At 39.7% G+C, this 19,774-nt stretch overlaps 1 protein-coding gene across 1 annotated transcript in view; it reads right to left on the bottom strand.

The window, feature by feature from the left end:
- The window catches only part of IFT43 (intraflagellar transport 43), a 120,974-nt gene that overhangs the window by 85,426 nt on the left and 15,774 nt on the right, over window positions 1-19,774 (bottom strand). The gene's annotated exons all lie outside the window — the stretch shown is intronic.

Raw genomic sequence — 19,774 nt, forward strand, 5'->3', positions numbered from 1 at the left:
GGTATCTTTTGTCTATTGAAAAATTTGTTCATAGAACCAAAACCATGTCTTCAGGAGAGAGAATGTGTTAACTAATACAAAAACTGAAGTATCAAGGTTCTCAGCCTCCTTCAAACTCTGCTTTTGTTAAAAGTTCACAGAGTAATGTTTTCATGAACTATATACTTGGCTCAATAAAACCTGTGTTGATTATTTAGGCAGAAAATAATAAGTTGCAATGGAGCAGTTGGGAAACCCAATTTTAAGACTTCAGAACATAAGAACTGAAAATATTCAGTGACTGTGAATAACAACATCTAACTGAATGGGGGGTAAATCAGAAGTACCAACATAGAGACAGAAAAGCAGCTTCATCATGTGTGTGTGTGTGTGTGTGTGTGTGTTTCAGGGCAATGAGGGTTAGGTGACTTGCCCAGGGTCACACAGCTAGTACATGTCAAGTGTCTGAGGCCAGATTTGAACTAAGGTCCTCCAGAATCCAAGGTCAGTGCTTTATCCACTATGCCACCTAGCTGCCCCAAAGCTTCATCTTTTTTGGTTTAATAACCAAGAATGAACTGGCAAAAACATTAATTTATAATTAATCAATAAAGAATATTAATTACTATCAACAAACTGGTATTAGTAAAATTCATAATTCATAATTAATTATAAATAAGTAAATTAATGAAAATTAATAGTAAAAGTGACTAGCAAAAACATAAATTTTGTTTTCTAAGAAATTTAAATATTTATTACTGTTTTCAGTAAATTTTAGAAATGTCAGTAATATTAATGTATTGAAATGTTATACTCATTGAAATTTCCTATGAATTACTCAAAACTTTAAAAAAATGCTTTATTAATGATAAAAACAAAAGCTTTAAATCTAGAAGTACCCCCCCCAAAACCCCAACTTCCCCTTTTGCCAAACAATAAAAACAAAAACAAGTTAAGCAAACCTATATGAATGAGGCTAAAAAGACTAAGTATCACCTCTGTTTATGGTTTACTATATTCCTTAACAGAGAGGAAATGTATTTTCATAGCAGTCACCTGGAACCAATTCTGGATACCTTTTGTATTTGATCTAGATCTAGTAACTATTCAATATATTTTTCTCCAGCTTCTGTTTTGTGCATTAGTTCATATTAGTCTTCCCGTGTTTCTCTGAATTCCTCATGCTTGTCATTCATTAGATCGTAAACTCCTTGAGGGTAGGCAGTGTCTTTTGACTCTTTTTATATCCCCAGAGCTTAGCACAGTGCCTGACACACAGTAGACATTTAATACCTGTTTATTAATTTATTATGGCACACAATACTTCATTACATAAAAATGCCACAGTTTGTTTAATTATTCTGACCAATTAATGAGCATATGCTTTGTTCCTAACTTTGTCCTACTACAAAAAAATATTTCTATGAATAGTCTGGAATATATGGCACCTTTTATCATTAACCTCTTTGGTTAAAAGTCCAGTAATGGGACCGATGGGTTGAAGGGTACAGTCAGTGGTGTTATTTTGCATAACTCCAAATTGGCAGGTCTAATTCAAGGCTCCCTGGATTAGTGTACCTGTCATGCTTTAGTCCTTACCACATTACTATTTCCTTCCTTCACCATCTTTGCTAATGTGATAGGTTTGAGGTGATTGACTCAGAGTTGCTATAATTTGGATTTGTCTTCTTATTCATGATTAGGAGCATTTTTCTACATAGTTGTTGATATTATCAGTTTATTCTCTTGGATATTGTTTGTTTATATCCTTTTATTTGATTGCTGACCTTTGGGGGAATGGCTCCTAGTCTTATATGTGTGTCTGTTGATTCCCTATAGATTATGGGACATTAGTTTTGGTTTTTTATGAGCTGTTTGATGAAAATATTCTTCTTAATCTCCAGTTTTACTTTTTAACCTAGTCTATGACTTTTTTCTGAGTACTAGTTTTCAAGGTGTCAAAACATCTTTTATCGTTTCTATTTAAGGTAGTGTGGGGTAATGGAAAGAGTGTCAAAGCTGGAATTAAATGTAAGTCCTGGGGGCAGCTAGGTGGCGCAGTGGATAGAGCACCAGCCCTGGAGTCAGGAGTCCCTGAGTTCAAATCTGGCTTCAGACACTTAACACCTACTAGCTGTGTGACCCTGGGCAAGTCACTTAACCCCAATTGCCTCACTTAAAAAAAAAAATGTAAGTCCTGGCTCTGTCACTGATTAACTGTCTAATCTGGGAAAAGTCTTCTGAACCTCAGTTTCTTTGTCTGTATAATGGAGATGATACTATCTGGGTATTGTGAAGATCCCATATATAAATGGCAGTCATGCTAGTATGCCATGAAGGAGGGTAGAAAGGACATTATTCTTCTTCTCTAGAGATGGAAACCCATGAGCAACACAACCAACATCCTAAAGTGCCACACTGAATCCTTCTGCATAGACTGCAATGGAACATGCTGTCAACTCTCCAACAAGAAGCTCTGGGGGGCGGCTAGGTGGCGAAGTGGATAAAGCACCGGCCCTGGATTCAGGAGTATCTGAGTTCAAATCCGGCCTCAGACACTTGACACTTACTAGCTGTGTGACCCAGGGCAAGTCACTTAACCCTCATTGCCCCGCAAAAAAAAAAAAAAAAAAAAAAAAAAAAAAGCTCTGAACTACTTCAATTCCAGTCTGGTGCAGTGCAAAGAACACTGGATGGGGGAATCAGGAGACCTGGGTTCAAATCTCAGCTCTGTTATTAATCACTTGTGTGACCTTGGGCAAGTCACTTAATTTCTCTGGGCCTCAGGTACCCACATATATAAAATGGGATGGTGTTTTTTTTTAATCTTGTGGCAATCCAAAGAATTATATAAACTGAAGCCAAGCTATCTTTTGTCTCTTGAAAACACAAAATAAAGATCAATATTTGTCAAATGGATGAGGATGAATGCATGAGAAAGAGGGTGAAAAATGGTTGGAAGCTGAAAAAGAGGCAGATTAAGGCTTAGCATTAAAAAAAAGAGTTTCAAAATCTTGGGATTTAGACTCAATGACTTCTGAGTATTCTACCAACTACAACATTTTATGAATCTAGTTCCATCCATGGTTCCTAGCCAGATTGGGAAGGGGAGAATCAGTTAGCATTGATCATATGTACCCTAGAGAGCACCCACCCTGAGCTCAATACAGTGCTGGATACTGAAGAGGACAAAGAAAAAGAAATGGAACCTACCCTTGAGGAGTTTACAATTCAGATGGGAAAACAAGATTTGCACATATGAAATAACCAGCAAACAAAACAAGGGAGTATATGAACAAAAACCCGAACTAGGAACAATGGGCAGAAGTCGCAAAGATGAATTTAGGGTTGATGTAAGGAAAAATTCCTTAACAATTCAAGCTATCCAACAGTGGAATGAGCTGCTTTGAAAAGTATTTCATATTGGAAGGAATCTTAGAAATTGCCCAGTCTGACCCCCACCCCCCCTTATTTTACAGAAGAGACACATGAGGCTCAGCATTAATGGTTCCTTCTCCTTGAAGGCCTTTGAGCCAAGACCAGAAGACCAGTTGTCAGGGATGCTGATTTGTTCCATTATGAGTCGGAAAAGACTTCGGTCCCTTCCATCTTTGAGATTTTCTGATTATCTAAACTAAATGGGATGCTATGTGATATAGACCATTAAGTACTTAGGAAGGAAATAAGCATTTATTAAACACCTACTATGTGCCTGGTACTTTGCTAAGCATTTTATAAATATTATCTCATTTGTAGACAGCTGATGGACTCAAAGAGCAATGTGAAGCATGTTTTTCCCCTTTATTTTTCTTTATTTTTTTTTCAGAACATGACTAATATACTTTGTATGACTTCTTATGTATAATGTGTATCCTATTTCTAGCCTTCTCAATGGGTGGGGAAGGGGCTGGGAGAGGAAGAGAATTTGGAACTGAAAGCAAAAATAAAATTTAAAATAAATATAATCTCATTTGATCCTTATAACAACCCTGGAAGACAGGTGTTGGTCACCATTTTACAGCTGACAAAATTGAAGCAAATGAAGGTTAAGTGACTTGTTCAAGATCACACAGCTAATAAGTAAGTATCTGTGAATCACATTTGAACTCAAATCTCCAGGACCTGATTTCAAATCCAACCTCACACTAGCTGTGTGACTCTGGTCAAATCACTTAACCCTGTTTGCCTCGATTTCCTAATCTGTAACATGAGCCAGAGAAGGAAATGGCAAACCACTTCCAGCATCTTTGCCAAGAAAACCCCAAATGGGGTCACCAAGGGACACAACTGAAAAAACTGAACAATAACAACGTTAGGACTCAGGCTACCTAACTGACTCTAGGCATTCAAAGGATGAATAATACTTCTAGGCATTCAAAACTGAGATAAAATTCCAGGAAGGGTAAAAAACGTTAGGAAATGCTTAATGGAGGAAGAAAGCCTAAGCACCACCTTCTTCAGCAAAAAGGGCCACTGCCCCCACTCCCAAACTAACTAGTATTTAACTTCTCCATATCTATTTGTGTTTGTCATCTTTATATTTACATGGTATGTGTATTTTATATGTTCTTATTGTATCCCTAATTAAAGTGTAAGCTCACTCTAGTAGGGATTGTTTCATATCTCCTAGTAGTATTCCCAGCAGTGTCTCTTGCACATAGTAGGTGCTTAATCAATACCTGTTGATTGATATGTGAGGGATGAGTCGCACAGACAGGACAAAATGTATGAGTAAAAATAATTAATACAAAATAAATCAACCTGCTTCTGAAATACAAGGAAATAATCCCAAGAAACACAATGGGAAAACAACTTCAAAATTTGGCAGGCTATATCCCCCAGGTAACGTTACCCGGGCTCATTAAAAAAAAGGATTCTTAAGAGGTCCATCACCAAAAGAGACAGAAATAGGAAGGGGGTGACGGCAGCCCTCAGGCAGCGCATCCCGCGTGTTCTTTCTTGAAAGTCAGAGTCATGACTATGAGTGTGGGAAATGAACATTGCCTGCCAGTGGCCACTGCCTGATGGAAGGAGGGGGCAAGACCCCGCATAGCTCCATATGAGAAGCAAAAATATTCATTCTCCAAAAATAAACAGAGAGCAGGAATGATTGGGAGTAAAGAGATGGAAACGCAAGGCTGGAGGCTACAGTCCCGAAATACCAGGTCTCTTCAAACGAGATCGTGGGAGAGGCAGAGAGGAGATTCAGGAGAGGGAATCTTTATATGGCCTCATCAGAATGGGCAAGGATTCAACTATCTGGAATCACCATGTCATACAGAGTTCTTCAGGGGACAGAGATTTTTCTGATCTTTATATGGCTCCCTCAGATTCTTAAAATGCCAAGCCTGAAAAGATGTTGTGGTGCCAAAAAAGGAGTCTTTTGAGTTTGGAAACTTCTCGTACACACCAGAAACCCCAGAAAAACCCCATGATATCTATCGGCCTATGAATAAGTCTCCGCCTCCACCCCTGGAATGACTATAGTTATTATGCACCCTGGTTCAAATAAGCACTCTGAACAATGACACAAATTCCCAAGACCCACACCATGCCTGCTCACCAAGCCCAGTGGCTCTTATAGGAAGATGTTATACATTGCCAAACATTAGCCACTAAAGGGAAATATGATCCTTCATCACTCCTTCCTGGTAGGGACAGCCTGGGACCCTGAACCCAAGAGCCCTGAGAATCGCAGGATCCCTCAAGCCAATGGACCTGCTTCCAGCCCAACCCCCACTGCCATGAGGGAAGAAATCATTGTAGAGTGGGAGTCCATCTTCTTCACCACCCCCCAGCAACAACTGCTGACCAAATGTCCACCAACAGTCAGACTGGCACATGAGCTCTGGCAGTGGCAATAACTCCCCAAACACCATTGTTTCTTCCAGTCTGACCCTCATAGCCAACATGCAGGAGAGCATCTCCTATGCAGCAAGAGCCAGCCATCACCCACAGCCACACACAGGGCAGGCAAGCCAAGCTTGCTGAAGCATCAGGGCTCCCTGAGGGAGAGGCGGGATGTCTCTCCAGTGTGCCGGGCGAGTGGCCACCGCCACCATCTTGACCACCATCTCCCCTCAGACCCTGGGGGCTTTTCCCACATGGTCATTTCTTTACTAATATATAATACTAATTAATAATAAATGTTTACTACCAAAACAGGTGCAATAGCCATTAATATACAGTAGTAATAATTTTAAAAACACAGTCCTGGGGCAGCTAGATGGCGCAGTGGATAAAGCACCTGCCCTGGATTCAGGAGTACCTGAGTTCAAATCCGGCCTCAGACACTTGACACTTGCTAGCTGTGTGACCCTGGGCAAGTCACTTAACCCCCATTGCCCCGCAACAAACAAACAAACAAAAAAAACAGTCCTGCCAGCTCCCCACCAACCCTTAACATGCACCCATCCCCACCCCCAGACCGTCTGTTTGAGTTTGAAACATCTGGTATGGAGGATAGACTGAGAGAGGAATAGAATGGAGGCAGGGAGGCCAGTGAGAAGGCTATCATATAGTCAGGGTGGTAAGTAATTAGGGCCTCAACTACGATGGCAACTGCATGAATGGAGAGAGGAGATGAATGTGAGAAAATTGGCAATTGGCTAGATATGGGGTATAAGGCATAGGAAAGGGAGGAGGACGAGTCTAAGGGTTGCAAACCTGGCAACCACTTTTCAACTTTGATTCGTAATAAGTTCAGGCTCTCCCCAGAACTCACTTCATCCTGTAAATAGAGAGAATACGTATTATGAATTTGGCCGGGGCCGGGGTGGGGTGGTGGTGGGGGAGGTGTTTGTTTTTCGTGGAATTTGGGTTAATGAAAAGTGATGTACTGTCTCAGCTTGTTATTGAACTCTATGTAAAATCATGCCCTTTCAGCCAAAGCGGACATATTGGAAATGGTCAATTCTGGACTATAGGGAAGAAACCCAGATCCCAGGGATCCGGATGAACAAAAGAAAAGACTCAAATGCCAGGATGATGGTTGTTTGTGGTCACTGTCTGACTCAGAAACTGGCTCATTTTACATTTGTTATTCTAAGCTGCTTCCCTCTTCATATGGGTACACGGATACAAGATCAGACTTCAACATCTCAAATCAAGAGTACACTGAGGATTGGGTATGTTAATCCTCCTATGTGGTAGGCCACATTCCTGAATAGGTGGGTCTCACTCCACACTCTGAAGAGTCAGAAAACAATTCTTCAACCAAAATGTCTGCTTGATAGACCCCCCTTCTAAAAGTAGAAGCTAATGGAGTAAGTGTTCATAAAGAAAAGTAAAATCCCTCTCGATCTAATTTATCCTGACTTCCTGAGAACCAAAAGATGGTTTTACATAGAATTAAATACCGATCTGGAGGCTAACACTATTAAGCAAAGAACACCACTAAAACTGTGTGGTGTGAAGGGAAGAACTAAACTGTGGGTTAAGAGGCCTGAATTCCATGCTGTTATTTTGCTATGTGACCTTGGGTGGGTCACCTGCTGGAGGGGGTGAGCTCAATCTCTAAAATCAAGTCTCTAAAATTCAATGATTTGTATGAATTAGAAACATCTTAGGACCACAGAACAGACATAAGTATGGGCAGTAGGAATTAAGGTATAGTGTTTGACATGATTTTGAGCTGGTGACATGGTACTGGGAGCAGGAATTGGGGGTGGGGGTGGGGTAGGAAGGCCCTAGGATGAAAATGAAAATAAGAAACCATGATGATTTGATTAAGGGTGGAGGAGCTACTGTACGCTACTTGACTAGAGAGGAGGCGGCCAGAAGAGGTTTAAGAGCAGGGTGTAACCACTAAAAGGAATTTTTCCACTAGGTCTTAGTGGAAATATATTAAGTTAAATTCATTTACTTAGGAATTAGAGAGACTAGGTCAGGAAGATCTCTTCAAGTTACAGACCTGGGGAGTATTACAACTCATACATCAGAAGTTTCTTGGGGATGAATTCTGTGCTCGACTCAACAAAACAGAAAGGGCATTCCTTCTTCATTGTTTGGGTGGGGGTGCTGTTTTCTAGGCTAACTGATAAAACCTCTCACACACAAAAATGTAGTCCTAGTCCTAATTTTTGTTTACTCAGCCCCTGGGAGAGTTGGAAGAGAAGGGATATGTTTACTTAGACTATGATAAGCAAAGCAATGCTGAGAGAAAATTGTTAAAAGCCCAAGCAGTGGGTTAAACTGAGTCACAATGTATTCAATTAGTAAACTACCTGTAAGGCAGCTGGGTGGCTCAGTAGATAAAGTGCTACTGACCTGGAGTCAAGAAGACCTGAGTTTAAATCTTGACTCAGACACTTATTAATTATGTGACCCTGGGCAAGTCACTTCTGTCTGCCTCAGTTTCTTCAACTGCAAAATGGGGATAAGAACACCTATCTCCCAGGGTTGTTTGTGAGGATCAAAGGAGATAATAGTTCTAAAGTACTTAGCACAGTATATTAAGCACATAGTAGGTGCTTAACAAAAGCTTGTTCCCTCCCTCTAAATGACTAACCTTTGTGGAGTGGTCCCCATTTCTTAACATTCAAACTCGGTGATCAATTCATGGCTTGGGGAAGGGATAGGTACAAGCAAAAGGAATAAGACCAGACTTTAGAGGAGGAGACCTTAATCCTTCAGGAAAATAGCAGGGTAAAGTTAGCAGCATCAGAACACCAAGAGCCCATTTCATCACTGGCTCTAACCTACACAGCTTTCTTGAACACCTAAACTTTAAGGAAGGCTGGGCCAAGTGAATAAAGGAATCGTGCCTCAGTTACCCACAGGGAGAGATGCATTGGAACAAGCATGCCAATGGCTGCAAGGCATTTGTGATCATGCTTCCCCCAAATCAAAAGAATAACCCAAATGCCTGGACCAATGACTCATGAGATGGTGCTGCCAGCATTTTCTCTTAAAGAGATTAATCCAAAATTCCATCACAATTTTGAAAATATTTCCTTAAAATTAAGCCTGAATTTTCCTATTGTTTTGCTACTTCCATTGGTACCCTTCAGGGTCATCTTGAATAAGTGCTCTTGCTTCCCGGATTCTATACCTTCTAGATGCTTACTTGTGGACAAATACCATATTTTTCCACATTCACTCCTATTCAGCCAAAATAAACATCCATTTAAATCTTTCATCACAAATCAAATCCTCCGAGCCTTTCATCCTTGTTGTGATTCTTTGAACTCTTTCCAGGTTGTCAGCGTGTCTCTAGTTCTTATGTAGCCACAAAAGCATAGGGTACAGTCGATGTGAGTTTCCCAGTACTCTAAGAAGAATCATCTCCAGCCACCTAGGCTATGATGAATAGTCTAGACTTGCTACCTCAACCAAACCCAGAGAGGAGCAAGTTTTAAGTTGTAAGAGACGGGCAATAAAATATGTGAAAACTCTGGTACTTTCAGAAACCCAGTGCTTCATGGGTCATGACAATGGGCAAAAACAGAAAACTAATGGATACCGCTCAGAAAAAAAAAAAAAATCCAGTCACCAGCTGACAACTTCTACAGCCCTACCTCAGGTGCATGGTGTCATCTCAGGTCAAATGTTGCTGCCCCAGGCCCTCTACCACTTCACAATTTGCTCTTCACTCTCTGGGGTAGGAACACTTTGGGAAGACACCGTAAGTGCTAAGCAATGGCCACTGCTGTCAACTTGACATTTTTGCAAGAATTTTCAGAGTCCTTGCTAGCCTCTGTGCAAATAGGCCAGCACAGGTTACAGACAGACAGGTATACCACAGTTAATTTATCTACTCAATACTATAACACACCCATCAGTACATAATGGATATGGGACAATTCTAGATTATGTGTGTCTATATGTGTGTGTATATATATATACACACATGCATACATACTATATAGATACATATGTACACATATACATACTATGTGTGTATATTTTACATATCCATATATATATATACTTTATATACTATATATGTATATTTCATATTTTTATGGAATTTAATATGAGTGCATGTTCTTCTTGTCTCTCTCGTTAGAATGTAAGAATGTGTGTGTATGAGTTTATGAGTCTTCCAGACTCCAGGCCTGGCACTCTATCCACTGCTCTACCTAACTGCCCCCTGGCACATAACAGGTACTTAATAAAATTCTTGCTGATTGATTAGCCAATCCTTACCAGCTTCACTTTATCTGAGAATTTGACAAACATGCCATTCAAGTCTTTATCAAGTCACTGACAAAAACATGTAATAGAACAGAGCCAGTGATGGAGCCCTGGGCCCCACATGGCTTACCTCCAGGTTGACATGGATCTATTAATCAAATACTCTTTGGGATTGGTCAGTCAGCCAAGTCCACTTTTCTCTAGATAAATTGAACTGTGACCTTGGACAGGACATGACATCTTAAGACTTTAAAGAGACCTAAGATATCAGCTAAGAAAGACAACACCATACTGAACTATATCATCCCTGAGACATGGTCTTCTATTTCTATTTGAAAACTTCAAGCAAAGGTTTGCAAGGCATTGTGATCTATTTTAGGATAGGTTAAACTGTTCTGATGTTTTTTACATCAAAGGGAAATCAACTTCCCTATTACTTCCATCCTCCTTATGCTGTGTAGAGCACAGTTAAAGCAACTATCATATCAATAATCTCTCTGTATTTCCAGTTCCTCATCTGGAAAGGGAGATAGCAGCATCTGTTCTATATGTCTTAAAGGACTGTTATTGCGAATAAAATGAGATGCTTCTGATAAGACAATGCCCCTTCCAAATCTAAAACTCTAGAATGTGGGTGTCAAAGCATAAATGTGCTGTTATTGATTCTATACACACTATAATTGATGTAGAAATAAGAGATTTAGAACAACAAATGTACACTGACTCTGAATGTCAAAATAACAATGGATAAATTGGAAAATAAACACCAGAAAATAAAAAAGCAAGATTAGAAGGGGACATAGAAACAAACAAAATCCTTGTTAAACTTAAAGCGCTGTAAATAATCTGAAGCTTATGACTGATGTCTGGTGTCATTTTTGGTTTGTTTCTTTGAATTTTTTGTTAATGATTACTGGATAGTCAGAACACTAATCACAATAAGGGATTTAAGTTAGACCCAAGGAATGGCCTTTGTCAGGAATGCCTTAACAAAAAAGAAAAATCATACCCATACGTCTTACTCGGTCTCATTATGTTTCCCTTAATTCAACTTTTTTTCTCTCTCACTTTCACATTATTACAAGTTTTAAAAATAGATGCTAGTCTTAAAAATTACAAGATTTTTTTATCCAATTAAATCATCAGTCTTAAAAATTACAAGATTTTTTTTATCCAATTAAATCATTGTCTTAGCCTCAGAACCTCAGAACTAGAAAAATCTTTGTAAATCATCAGGTCCAATACCTTCATAGGACCACAGATCTATAACAAGACAGGACCTTGGAGATAATCTAGTCCCTAGCTTCTTAAACTGTGGGTTGCCACCCCATATGGGCTCATGTAACTGAATGTGGGAGGCACAAAAAATTTGGCAACAGTAAAAGGTAATGTATACCTATTTTATAGACCTTATATAGGTCTATATGTGACTGGGTCACGTAAACATTTCTCAGGCAAAAAGGGGTAACGAGTGGAAAAAGTTTAAGAAGCCCTGGCCTAATCCAACTCCCTCATCTTACAAATGAGGAAAATGAGGCTCAGGAAGATTAAATCTTTTGCCCACAGTCATATAAGTAGTAAATGACACAAGTGGTATTTAAACTTAAGTCTAGTGATTTTAAGTTTGGTGCTCCAAGTTCCACTGAAATCTTTCTACTTTCTCACAAGAGTCCTTGGACAAGGGCACACAGCCAGTTAGCAAGAGCTGACATAAGAACTCAGGGTCTCCTGACTCCTGCATCAGTTCTCTTTCCTCTAAACCATCCTATCTCATAGTTCATTGTAATCCTCCAATCTGCAAAGGTGATCAAAAATAACTCTAAGCTAGCAATCAGAAAATCTAGGTCTGGTTTCTAAATTGCCTAAAAATAGGAAATATGTGTTGTTATCTCTCTAGTATTCATCCCCAAGTCCCAGTACAATGCTCTACATACAGGCTGCATTCGGTAAATGCTGTGATCGAATAGCTATGCTATGAGTAACCTTACTAAAATTATATAACCTCTCTGCTGAAGTCTATTTCCTCATTGGAAATAATGCTTGCCCCAACTTATTTCACTGGGATGTTGTAAGACTGTGTGAAATCAAACATGAAAATTATTCTCATTCCATTTATTCTTACATTCAGCATCCATTTTTAAGAGCTTGCTAGGTATGTACAAAGGACCATACTAAGCACTAAGGAAGATATACAAGATAATTAAAATACGTACGGCCTTTGCTATCAGAGAACTTACAATCTAGCAGGAAGGATATGCCATATATTTGTACGTGTAATAAAGAGCCCTGTTCTTAATCATCTGCATTCCCTGCACTAATGCATACTGCAAATCCTCTAATGTCTCATGGGTTGCCACAGGCAAACGAAATCATCATATGTTGGTCAGCCTTGGAGTAATGAGCCTCTCCAAACTTAGCCAAGATAATTATGGTGGTAGAAATGGTTTGTCAGTGATAGGTCCTTTCTTTTTGGTTAGGATCTATCAGAACCTAGCCTTCGAAAACCCATAGTCACTTCCATAACAACATAAGGCAATAAATAGAGTAGGACTTTAGTGGGAAAACTATACAATAACTCTTCAGAAGAAAGGTTTTATTGAAATCCAAAGGACTGCCAGATTCTAGTTTCTATTTTGAGTACAGGACACTAACCTCCTGGGGACACAAGGGGCAGAGGACATAAAATCTGAGCCTACAGTTCATTTTTTTATTCTTCCCTCTGGGATGAGAAGTAGTACCACAAGGTAACTACCACACGGTAAGATGGAATGGATATCCCTTATGTTATGAGACCTTTTAAGGCTTAGCAACTACAATACCAGTATAGAATTTAGTAATCAGAGATCCTTTTCCCATTAGAAAGCAAAAGGATGTCAATGGTACCCTAACGGTCTGCCTACCTTGCAGATGCAGTAAAAAGTGGTTTGAATCAATAAACAAAGCATTTCAATTGTTTAGTCATGTTATAGACCTAATTAAATCTCTTACTTCACTCCTTTTAAGTCCATGATGTCTCTAAATCAAAATCAACCTTGCTGCTTTGCATCAATCTGAATCTAAATTCTTGTTATTTTTATGTGTAAGTTCTTTAGTTCCTTTCTTCATTTTTTGACAGACTTTGTGACCTTAACAAATTGGAAAACTCTAGCTCTTATAATCTTAATAGTTCTATTAGATGAGGCGATGCTGGACTAGGTAGCCAAAGAGACCTAGGTTTGAGTCCCAGCCCTGACTTAAACACTCACTAGGTGACTATCAACCATATAATGTCTAGATGATCTCTGAAGGTCCCTTCTACATCTAATATTTTATGACTCATTCTTCTTGTTAGAGAAAGTGTTTGTTGTGGCCTTTTGGGATACTCCAAAATATTTATCCTTTTAGTAGCTAGGTAGTATGGTAGATAGAGTACTGGACCTGGAGTCAGGAAAACCGGAGTTCAAATGCAGCCTCAGAGACTTATGCAAACAACGGGCAGGCGGTAAAAAGCACCTATCTTCCAGGGTTATTGTGAGGAGCAAGTGAGATAATAAATGTAAAGCATTTAGCACAGTGCCTGGTCTATAATAACTGCTACATAAATGTTAGCTATCATGATCATTACTATCTTTTATTGTATCGCTCTAAATTGCCCAGTTCAACTATAAGCCAACCCTCAGTTTTACAAAAAGTCGCATAAATTCATTTTACACATACAGTAAATAAATAACTTAAGAACTACGGATAAGACATAAAACCCCACCCCCACCACGCAAGGCAACCATTAATTATTATATATTTAGTATACAGCAAAATGGGCAGCTAGGTGACACAGTGGATAGAGCAGCAGATCTGGAGTCAGGAAGATGAGTCTGGCCTCAGATAGTCACTAGGCTGGGTGACCCTGGGCAAGTCACTTAACCCTGTTTGCCATAGTTTCCTCATGTGTAAAATGAGCTGGAGAAGGAAATGGCAAACCACTCTAGTATCTTTACCAAGAACACCCTAAATGGGGTCATGAAGAGTCGAAACACATTTGAACAACAAAATGCAGCATTATATACAAGGTATCCCCAAACTCTTTAACTTAAATAAGCTTAAAACTTTGGGGATACTGTGTGTGCATGAGTGTGTGTATAAGTCTCTGTGTGTGTGTTTTTATACACATATACTCAGGTTTTACAACTCCAGGTATATTCAATATACAACTATATAGTGTATTCTATATAATGTATATAGAATACACTATTGTAACACCTCCATGATTTGAAAATGTGTTAGGCCAGGGTCACTCACCCACGGAAAGTTATTCATCAAGGATCACATCCATAACAGTCATCTAACTTGGGGTTTGGGCTTTGGATTTTGTTTTTCATGTTGTTGTTTTTTGTTGTTGTTGTTGTTGTTTTTCGTTAGAAAGTATGGTTTTGGTTTTTTGGTTTATTTGTTAGAAAGATTGAGAGAACATTAAAACCTTTTACTCCCATACCTTTATATGAGTGGGGTACAAATTTTCTATTAAATAAACATGATAATAAAATATATCAGTTCCATATTATGATTAGTCTAGGGAGTGATATAAAGGGAGAAGCGCATGCCAAGAGTGAAAGGGAAAGATGGGAGACAACAAGCTGAAAAGAGAGGAAGACAGAGATGGGCATATACACAGAACACACAAAAATCCACAATGGAACACGGAAGAGTCACACATAAACACACAGTCACAGAAATGCTGATCAGGAACAACTGAAAGTCAAATGGAGAGAAGGGAGACGATGAGTATAAGGAGAAGCTTAGTAAGTTTTATGGTAAATATCTTTATGTCACACAGGTCATTCATTCAGTAGGTCACTCCACAAGGATTGAGTGTGAATAATAGAGGGAGGTTCCCTGCCCTCCCAGAGCTTCCAGTCAGGGTGTGCTTGAGAAGCCAAGAACCCCATCACTGACCTTTGAAATACTGATGAACTCTTTGGCACTTTAAATAGTACTTTCTACACTGGGAAACGACTTTAAAGCATTTATTTTCAAATTTCAAGTGAAGCTTTGAAATAAGAGTTTATTTTCTCATGCTATTCTAAAGGTTAATCAGGGATGTACGTTGGAGGAAGAACTCCCTCACGTTTGGAAAACCAGATGTTCTTGAAATTGTCTTTTCCTCATTTTCAACAGAAAAAAAAAAAACCCTAAAAACTTCTGGCTTTGAAAAGGAAAAAAAATGGCTAGTATTATACCAAGAAAAAGGTCTCCCTTGGTGAAAATATCTTTATCTTGTGCCTTTGGAGTATTGTGGAGACAAAGACAAAGCCATGTTACAGTTTCCACATCCATCAATAGAAAGGAGACCAGCTCTTGTTATCTGTTGGTTTTTATGACATTCAGCTGACAGTGGGTGGGTCTCCCAAACAATTATGGGCTTTAATTCTTCCCAGTCATTCCATGTCTACCAGACTCCCTAGCTCCTCCAAGATTGATTTTCTTTAAGGAGAATGCCAATATACAACCATTACTTTTGAGCAGTAATGGAGCAAATACTTGGAAAGTCCTAACAAGTATGATCATACCACAGTCTCTGAAACTAAAAACTAGCTGGGTCCCTTCCAATGGTCCACTTATTTCAAGGAATAATCAAAACATTGAAATTCCAATACAACAAAATAATCTAGCAAGTCTTTTGATATTTTCTGTAATCAGACATGACCTGTTATTGTTAAATCATGCGTAGGTGATGAAATCGCCCTCCATGTTCCCCCTCCTGCCCCATGCAGCATTTTGTTTGAAGCTCTTTTATATGCTTCCTGTGTATGTGTCATAGTCCCCTGCTAGACTGTAAATTCCATGAGAGCAGAGACTATATTATGTCTCATCTGAACTTGGTATGCCTCCCGGCGGCTTTTATAGTACTTGGCAAACAGCAGGCATTTAAAATATTTGTTTAATTGAACTGAATTAAATGATCTGCACCTGTGAGAGTAGCTGGGAAGTCCCAAATTCATATTCTTATATTTCTCCCCCTACCTTTTCACTATGACTTCTGAAGCAAGTGAGTAGTTCATGGGCATTAACAGCTCTTGAATCATTCATCTATACTTAATGAGAAGTGGACCCTAGATGACGTCATTCTTTTTTTTTTTTAATTTGGAAAGTCTTTTTAAAAATCGTTTTAGGCCAAGAAGTGGGCCTAAATTCAGGCTCTGCCACTGACAACTTGTTTTTCCTTGGGTGACTTAACTTCTCTGTGCCTCAGTTTCTTCATTTGTACAAATGAGTTTTTGTTGTTGTTCAGTTGTTTTTCAGTCATGTGCAACTTTTCGTGACCCCATTTGGGACTTTCTCAGCAAAGATACTAGAGTGGTTTGCCATTTCCTTCTCCGGCTTACTTTACAGATGAAGAAACTGAGGCAAACAAGCTCAAGTGATTTGCCCAGGGTCACCCAGCTAGTAAGTGTCTAAGGCCAGATTTGAACTCAGGAAAATGAGTCTTCCTGACTCCAGGCCCAGCACTCTATCCACTGCACTGCACCACCTAGTAGGCAGGGTTAAATAATATCTAAGGTCCCCCTGTGCCTCTAAATCTATGATCCTATGGACCTCAAGTCTATGGACCTCTGGTCAAGTTATTTTCAGAGTAGAGTGTTTACTAGGGATTGAGTTCCCTTCAGTTTATAGCATAACTATCCATCTTCAGAGTCACTTAGAGGAAAGAAAGGGTGAAGGCAATAAGCATTTATATAGTGCCTACTATGTACCAGACATTTTGCTAAATGCTTTTACAAATAATTATCTTATTTCATCCTCACAACAACCTTATAAACTAATATGTGGGACTGGATTTGAACTCAGTCCTTCCTAACTCCAGTCTCAGTGCACTGCCTACCTTTAGGAACATCTATGATTTCCTGGATCTCAGTACAACTCTACCAATTCAGAACACAACTCCTGGAGTGGTCCACCCTCTAATAATGACTAAAAGGCCCATCACTGGCCCATGCTGGAAGCCATTCAAGCTTGGTGATTCACTGTCTTGTGTTTTGAGAAGTCAAGGTCACCTCTACACCATGATGAAGCACCAGGGGAGAACTTGAGTGGAGGAGTTAGGAACGGGTAGGACCAACTAAGTTCATGCTTATTTATGGCAAATCCAAGCTACTGACCCAATCAACAAAAATGGGGTTTGGGGAAAATGTCAAGATGCAGACAATATTAGAGCATCACAATTTTTTTACACTAACCAGTAGAGCACAGAAAAAACACACACAGAATAAGTATGATGATAACAGAGCACTGACGGCAAAGTTGCATTGTTAAATATGTCTAGCCTTTAGGTTATATGATCTGTGAACATGGCTAGTGGAATGGGTCCAAGTCATAGTGAACGACCTCAATGAGCTGGGAGTCTCTAACTACAATGATTTGTTTATGATAATCAGCCTCCAGACCCTACTGGACTTATCATTTCCCCTGATTCGGCCCCCTCTAGACCAGTAGGCCTTAGCATCACCCTTCCACTGAATTCGTCAGATAGCCAGACTTTGCTCTCCATCCTGCCATCTTACCCTGCCTTTGCGCCTTGCCTTCCAACTTGCCATTGTGCCCTCTGGTCCCCTGGGCATTGCCTATAGTACACCATAAAGACCTCAGGATTTTGACATTTGCCCTGTAGCTAAATCTTCCTATGTGGACCTCACCACCCACCCTGGCACCATTAGAATGAAAACTTCTCAAAGGTGGAAAATGTCTGAATTTTGTATTTATATCTTTAGCCCTACACAGTGCTTGATGCATAGTAAGATCCTAGTAAGGTTTTTAATTCACTTATTCATCCACATCGAATTAGTTATAACAAGAACATAGTAAAAAAAGGTTAGCAATGGTCTGTGTACCAAAGATAGCATGAGGGCTAACTTTCTTTTTTTTCCCTTTTTTTTTTTTTGTGGGGCAATGAGGGTTAAGTGACTTGCAATTGGGGTTAAGTGACTTGCCCAGGGTCACACAGCTAGTAAGTGTCAAGTGTCTGAGGCTGGATTTGAACTCGGGTCCTCCTGAATCCGGGGTTGGTGCTTTATCCACTGTGCCACCTAACTGCCCCCGGGGGCTAACTTTCAATAGGACTTCCCAGCCTCCACTACCATGGTCCACAAGCATGACCTCAGAGACACACACAACAGCATTATCCCTAATCTCCAAGGTCAGTGCACTCATTTTCCCCACCTCTGATTCTCAGGATTCAATGTAGTCACTCTCAAGCATGCCACCTTCCACCATTTACCTTTTGCAAGCCAGAAAAACATGGGCCACCAACTGTAACACCCTACTGTTAAAAGAATACCAACCAGGGGGCAGCTAGGTGGTGCAGTGGATAAAGCACCAGCCTTGGATTCAGGAAGACACGAGTTCAAATATGACCTCGGACACTTGACACTTACTAGTTGTGTGACCCTGGGCAAGTCACTTAACCCTCATTGCCCTACCAAAAAAAAAAAGGATGCCAACCAGGGGGCAGTTAGGTGGCGCAGTGGATAAAGCACTGGCCTTGGATTCAGGAGGACCTGAGTTCAAATTCAGCCTCAGACACTTGACACTTAACTAGCTGGCCACTTAACCTTCACTGACCTGCAAAAAAAAAACCAAAACCCAAAAAACAAAAGGATGTCAACCTCTAACAGAATTTAAGGGAGTAGAGGAAGAGGTCAATGGTAGAGGCAGGAGGGGACTACTATGAATTTCACTTTTCCAGTGGGCCAATTTAACCCAATTCCAACTCCTGTGAATAACTGGGTTTTGTTTTTTTTAACCTTTTATAGTGTTAAGATCATATAAAAAGAATAATAGTACTTTCTACCTGTGAGGATTTTAAAGCATCCTTTGAGCACTAACTTTATTTTCTTTTAAATATGTTATTTTTCCTCAATTATATATAGAGAAAAATTTTAACAATTTTTTAAAATTTTGAGTTCTGAATTTTCTCCTTCCCTTCCTCCTTCCTTCATCTCCCCTCTCCTTGAGACAGTAAGCAATTTGTTATAGGTTATACATGTTCAATCAGGCAAAACCTATTACCATATTAGTCATGTTGTGAGCCCCAACATCTGCATTGAGATTAAAAAGTGTTGCTTCCTATTTTATAGAGAGGGAAACTATAGCAGAGACTGGGAAGAATTAGTCACAAAGGAATACTGGAAAACCAGAGCCATAGCTAGAAAGAGAATTCCTACGTGTTGATTTCAAGTTCCATGCTCTAACCCATAGACCACATTCCCTCCCACACATCTGCAAACCCCTGGGATAGGACAGTATTGTACATCTCTGCACCCAAACAGAGGGTTCAAAGCTGAAACATGCAAAGCATGACATAAAGTGTGGAAAACGCATTTTTTTTAATGAACAATTCCACACTGAATTCCCAGTATCCTTTTGAAATGATGGTATCAGCCTTCATCCACTCCGGCCGCTTGGAGCAGGGTCTACGAAAAAGGCTGAAAAATGTGACCAATGGGGAGGGCTATTTTTTGTGAGAAAAAGGAAAAATATCACCAAAAAGGGTCAGCAGATAACCCTATTGGGCCAAAAATAACTGCCCTGCTGGCAGGCCAGTCAGAAAACGGGGAGGGAGGGAGAGACGTAATGCAAGGCACCAGAGGAGCTCAGGGCTGATGAGGCTGCTTCCAGATGAGGAAGT

This window comes from Dromiciops gliroides, chromosome 2 (genome assembly GCF_019393635.1).
Source record: "Dromiciops gliroides isolate mDroGli1 chromosome 2, mDroGli1.pri, whole genome shotgun sequence".
Classification (NCBI taxonomy): Eukaryota; Metazoa; Chordata; class Mammalia; order Microbiotheria; family Microbiotheriidae; genus Dromiciops; species Dromiciops gliroides.